The following is a 6,601-nucleotide window of genomic DNA, read 5'->3' as shown; positions in this document are numbered from 1 at the left end:
GCGACCGGCCACAAAATCAGGAACTAAAAGCCAGATTTATGTTGTAACATCATGTCCCGACTGGGAGCGATCCAGTCGTGAATCCCAACGCTCAAATTCCATTACTCCACCACTTGTATTATGTATCTGTTGTTATATTTCGAATTACAAACTGAGAAGCATGTCTATTATTTCAATGTTGGCAATCTTATTTGCATAAAATGGAAAATGTATAATGAGTATGGATGATTGATGTTATGTGTAATTTTTAAACTGTTTAGTTGCTCATCCCTGGCTATATGTACCAGTTGATCGTATTTTATCTTGTAAAACTTTGCATGTATTAAAATGTTCAGTATGCTTTATTCGATCATGCTTAGGAAGGGTTATTAGTAGGAATTGGCTGTGGACTTGCTGGGTAACTTTTGTTACTCACCCTTTCCTTCCTATTTTTTTTTAGTTGCAGCACTTGCAGCTACCGAGACAGGCGTAGAGGCAGTAATTGAGGAGTATCTGGTCGATCAGATCGACGATCAGATTTTATTGCCTGGTGAGCACTACGACCACATCCCTTAGCGTTGTCAATTTCATCCAGGATGTATGTAGTTTTTGGATTTGAGAGTTTAGGCCTCTGTTAGAGTGAGAGTGTTTTGGTAAGCCTGTATATTGATAATCTTCCGCACTCTGATCTACTTACATGTTAGATGTAATTAGTCTTCCGCTGTTATTTTTCCTGTATCTACATTTTTATATACAGGTTTTGTCATAAATTGGTTTATCAGGTTTGAGTTCCGTGAAACGCTAACATAAACAGAGGAGACCATGCCGAAATTTCAAGGTGCCACCTAGTGCCTTGGGATTTGGCCTTGGGATTTGTGTTAGCGTTTGGCGGGGCGTCACACCTCATCTATCACTTCTAAAATTTTAATTTTCTTTTCTAATTGATTTTTTACTTTTGCTTTATATAATTTAAAAGCTTCAAAAACATCATTTTTATTTCTTAACAAATATATATAACAGTATCTACTAAAGTCATCAATAAAAGTGATAAAATATCTTTTACCATCTCTAGTTAGCATCTCATTTAATTCACATAAATCTGAATGTATTAATTCTAAGATAATAGAAGTTTTCTCTACACTACGATGTGATTTCTTTATTATTTTAGTGTGAAGCCCCGTCAAACGCTAACACAAATCCCAAGGCCACCTCGAGGCACTAGGTGGTGTCTCGAAATTTCGGTATGGTCTCCTTTGTTTATGTTAGCGTTTCACTGAACTCAAACCTGATAAACCAATTTCAAACAATCCTGTATAAATCAATATACCAACAATGAATAAGAAACGGAAGACAGAAAATTTTACGAACATCATAAGCGAGATTAGAGTTGCACAAAAAGGAATAAAGATATACAGGATTACAAAAGTCCATCCTCACTCTAACATAGTCCTAGCACTCAGCCAAAAAAATATTATGTACACTTCCTAGGACGAACAAACTCCTAAGGGAGGTAACCTCAATGCTCACCCGGTAATGGACACTGGTCATCGATCTAACCAACTAGATGTTCCTCGATTGATGGCTCAACACTCGCCTCCCCAAACACTGGCTCTACAACTAAAAAAAATGGAAGGAAAGGGTGAGTAACAATGGTTACCCAGTAGGTCCACAAACAATTCCAGCTAATAACCTCACCTAACGTAATCGAATAATCATACTGCATCGTTTCAAAACATGCAAGTTTTAAAATTGAAACTACGATTAACTGGTACATACGACCAGGGATAAACAACTAAACAGTTTAAAAGTTACACATAACATCAATCATTCATACTCATTATACATTTATCCTTTTATGCGAATACAGTTGACAACATTGAAATAATAGACATGCTTTGCAGTTTATAATTCGAAATATAACAACAGATACATAATACAAGTAGTGGAGTAATGGAATTTGAGCGTTGGGATTCACGACTGGATCGCTCCCAGCCGGGACATGATGTTACTATGTAAATCTGTCTTTTAGTTCCTGATTTTGTGGCTGGTCGTGTCTACCACGCTTGCGAGACCATTTATCTGGCTCAGGCGGGCCGTTTGACGTGACCATAAGCAATGGGTCTCTTTTCGATGTGTCAGAACGTTCGACTACTATTAGAGTGTTAGTGATCACTAACCAATCATCTTCGTTTATGCCTATCAAGAGTGCATGTGATTCTCAAAATAACACTCCACTCGTATACGACCACCTTTACAATACACGTTCACTGGTAAAGATAAGAAGGGAATGGATCCGGATTCCAGTTGTGACTCCACTCTCATACGCGTCTCATACCACGTATGAGCTTAGTGGTCCCTACCGTACATCCCAAGATAGTACACTCCTCCGATGATGTGACGTACTATCCTTCAGGCATTCACAAACCCTTTAATGGCTCACAAAATAGTTACATATATATATATATATCATTTAAAACAAAAAAGAAATTAACAGAACAGGGTTGAGAATGGATATCCAGTTCCTACCATGCAACGGTGGTCACTCGACCTAAAATAAAAACAGTACTCAGCGCATGCGCTAAAATAATCTTAAATAAACATGCAACCCTTTTATTAATAACCTGGATATCCTTTCACCAACCTACACACAATATACAATGTAAAAGGCAGACATCACCCCTCGGGTATGATTCTGACATTTTACTGTTTCATCCATTTTCCCATTCTTTTAGTACTTTCACTTTTCGTCTTTTTGAATCAAATCATTCATTTTCAATCTATCAAAGAGGACATTTACTTAAATGTTTTTAATGAAATGAAGGGTAGGAAATCAAGTATAGGCAATGGAGAGGTCAAGGCAAAAGTCAAAACTCAGTTCTGAAGATAACTGTTTCTGTCGGTGGCTGTCGACAGCAGAATCAGGATGCTGTCAATGGAACCGACAGAATGCTCATCGGCAGGTATCGGTGGGACCGACGACATCTGCCGACAGAACAAAATTTTCTCGCAGTTCTTGATTTCGTCGGTGGCAAAAGCCTCATTCTGTCGGTGGGACAGACGAAATGCCTTCGGCAGGTGCCGGTGGCACCGACCTTTCCAGTCGACAGTCTTGAACCTCACTCGAACCTTCGAGTTTTCAATCCTCTTTTCGAATTCTTCTTCCATTCTTCGAACCATTCGACCCACCCACGAGTTTGTTATCAAAATTCGATAAAATCCATCAAAACAACTACTTTTACCATGAATTTTAAAACTAAACAAAAGCTTTCTACGATTTATAACTACAACACATTTTAAACAACAATCCATAAATGCACATTTTCAGAAATCTAAAGTTACCAATAGGAATTGAAAGTCCCCTACTTGTTTGTGGTTGTCGGATACGCTTAACTAACTTGAAAATCAAAGATTTGCAGCAATGACTCGAGGTTGAACGATTTCGGGACCCAACGGTCGGGTTAGTTGCGAATCCCTCAATGGAGATGTCCTTCCTCCCTCAACAACGATGGATCACTCTTCTTCAAACTAGGTGGAACTCCAAGTGGGTAAAATTAAAACCCCTATTGCTGGTTTTTGGTAGGAGCCTAAGAGAAAAGAAAAGGAAATGGAGGTCGGATGGGGTGAGGACGTAGAGCTCGACAACGTCGACAATATTGCCTTCTTCGTCGAGGTTCAACTTGGCTTCGTTCGCTCTAGAACTTGATGGAAATGGGTCAAAAACCCTTGAGTTAAAAAGTGGCTGTCGTTTGATTCTTTGGAGAAGAAAAGAAATGAATGAAATAAAAGAAAATCAGATTTCTTTTATAACAAAGTTGAGGGCATACTTGTAATTTTTCCATCATTTCTAGTTTCGATCGTAACTTAACTATTCAGACTCGAAAATTGACAAGTGAGTATACCATTTCGAATAATTTTCCATTGCGGACCTAATGGTGTCATCAAATCTTTTCGATTCTTGCTCTAAAGAAATTCCACTATTTTGGGTCCCACTTAACGTGAAATTCGAGGATTTTATAATTTTTTTATCCGAACTCGAATTCGAACTTGCTTACAGGCTAATGTATATATTTCGATCCTTTTGAATCTAATGGCAAAGTTGATTTTCCTTGAAATTAATCATAACAATATTCGAGTATTTTACTCTAAGTCTCTCCTTCGATATTTTCCTCCAAATCTCACCATTTAATTTTCTTGAGATATGAGTTAAAAATCCGGGGTGTTATATTTAGACTGAATACATATATGATATTTATCATCATTTTCTTTATTAAATTTAGGTACTAAGTTTAAATTCATCATATTCTTTATATCTTGAGAATTTAAATGTCCTAATCTAGCATGTCACAAATCAAAAGATTCAACAATATAAGCAAAAATAGTATCATTGATTATATTTAATTTAATCATATTGTTTACAACATACTATTTGCCAATGAAAACATCATCTTTGGTTAAGATCAATTTTTCAGAATGCAGGACTAACTTGAACCCATTTTTGTCCAACATACACGAAGAAATTAAATTCTTCCTAATTTCTGAAGCATATAGAACTTCTTTTAACAAAAGAATCTTTCTAGAAGTTAGTTTGAGTTTCACAATACCGGAGCCCACAATCTTGATGGTAGAAGAATTCCCCATGTAAAGTTGTCCTTCATCTTGAGCTTTGTAAGATTTGAAAGTAGATTTGTCAAATGACACATGTTGTATTGCACCTGAGTCGATCCACCAATGTCATTTCGTTTCAACCATATTTACGTCAGACACAACGGCAATCACTACTTCTCCTACCATGTTAGATTCAGTTTTCGATTTCTTTCCTTGACATTTTCTACAATCTCTTACAAGATGTCATTTTTCCCACATACAAAACAATGACTTTCATTCTTTTTTAACTGACCATGACCATTTTTTCTGATAAATTTCTTGAATGGTTTTCTATTAATAAAAGGCTTGTTGTATTTTCTATTTTCTTAAATTACAGACTCAACTATATGAGCCTTAATAGATTTAGAGCGATCATCATTTCTATCTCTGATCTTATTTTCTTCTTCTATTTTTTATACCTTTGAAAATCTTATCTAGAGTTTGCAAATTCTTATTGTGAGACAGGATTTTTTTACTCTTTCCAACTAGGTAGTAATTTGGAGATAATTGCACCCACTTAGAAACTTTCGGAAAGTTTAATATTTTCTTTCTCCATCTTAATAACAATAAATTGCAACTCTTGAACTTGTTCAAGAATAGGTTTAATTTCTGTCATTTTAAAATCGAAGTATTTAGAAATTAAAAACGTTTTTGTGCTCGCATCTTCTGTTAAGTATTTTTTCTCTAGTAAGTCCTATAATTCTTTAGCAGTTGTGTACTTGCAAAATTTGTTGAACAATCGTCAGTCATTGCATTGAGTATATGGTCTCAACAATCCAGATCATCATCTTGCCATTTTCGTTGAATGTCGATTTGTTCAGAAGTTGCATCCGTTGAAATAGTTGGACATGTTGTTGTAAGAACATACGCGACCTTAAATTGATGGAGCATAAAGAATACCTTCTGTTGCCATCGTTTAAAATTCAATCCATTAAAATGATCAAGTTTCACAAGGTCTTAATTCATAAACTTGATGCTTTGTTCCATTAAAGCAATATTTTGTTGTCTATAAATTTTTAGAAAAATAGAACTTGAAAAAGAAGAAAAACTGCTTTGAGGCACGTAGTAATCTACGTCGTCTTATAGACAATAGACGCCCCCACTCCGATTGAACACAAAGATGCAGATGGGTTGTTAACGGACTTGTCTTCAGGATACAACAGAGCCTAGTTTTATCAAAACTGTATATTTCCTCCAAATTTGCATTATTTTGAGAAAACCTATTACATAGAATCTTTGATACACGAATGCCCATTTTTTGCAGAAATTTTGAATTATTAAATTTTAACAGAATTGATCTCTATAAATAAATAACAATTACAAAAGCCACATCCAATCGTAAATGGATTAAGAAACTCAATAGGTATGAAACCCATTAGAACCACTAGGCACCTATTTGGATCAAAGAATCCGTTAAGCACCCTGTGGGCCCCTTCAACACCTTTTAGGTTAGTCTTGGTGCTTATCCAAATTTGGACGGCCCTCCTTAATATTTAATTTATCTCTCTCTCTCTCTCTCTCTCTCTCTCTCTCTCTCTTCTTTCTTTCTTATTTTATATATATATATCTAAAATCAAAAAAAATTATTAAATTTTCATATTGCTAGAAGCCATTAGGAGCTCTCAAGGAGAGAGTCTTTGGAATGAAGAAAGAGTTGAGAATATGTTCTTATTTATAGGTTTAAAAATCCCTCCAAAACATTTAGAAAGCATCATGGGATTTACAAAATATTTGAAAAAATGAGCTAAAAAGTATTTTTACAATCTTCAATCCATGTGAAAAGATATCAGCCAATAGAAATGTTCTTAAAAAATATTTACTTAACAAAAAAGAACAGCAATCATAAAGTAACTTTCAAGTACCATTTTAAAACAAATTAAATTAATTTTATTTGAATCAATTCTAAATAAATATTAATCAACATGTATTAACATTTATTTTAACAGTCACAGCGACAATGTCTAAATGAGACCCTCAA

This window comes from Akebia trifoliata, chromosome 1 (assembly GCF_017979445.1).
Source record: "Akebia trifoliata isolate Shusen 1 chromosome 1, ASM1797944v1, whole genome shotgun sequence".
NCBI lineage: Eukaryota > Viridiplantae > Streptophyta > Magnoliopsida > Ranunculales > Lardizabalaceae > Akebia > Akebia trifoliata.
The sequence above is the reverse complement of the archived record's forward strand: the minus strand, read 5'-3'. Positions refer to the sequence as shown.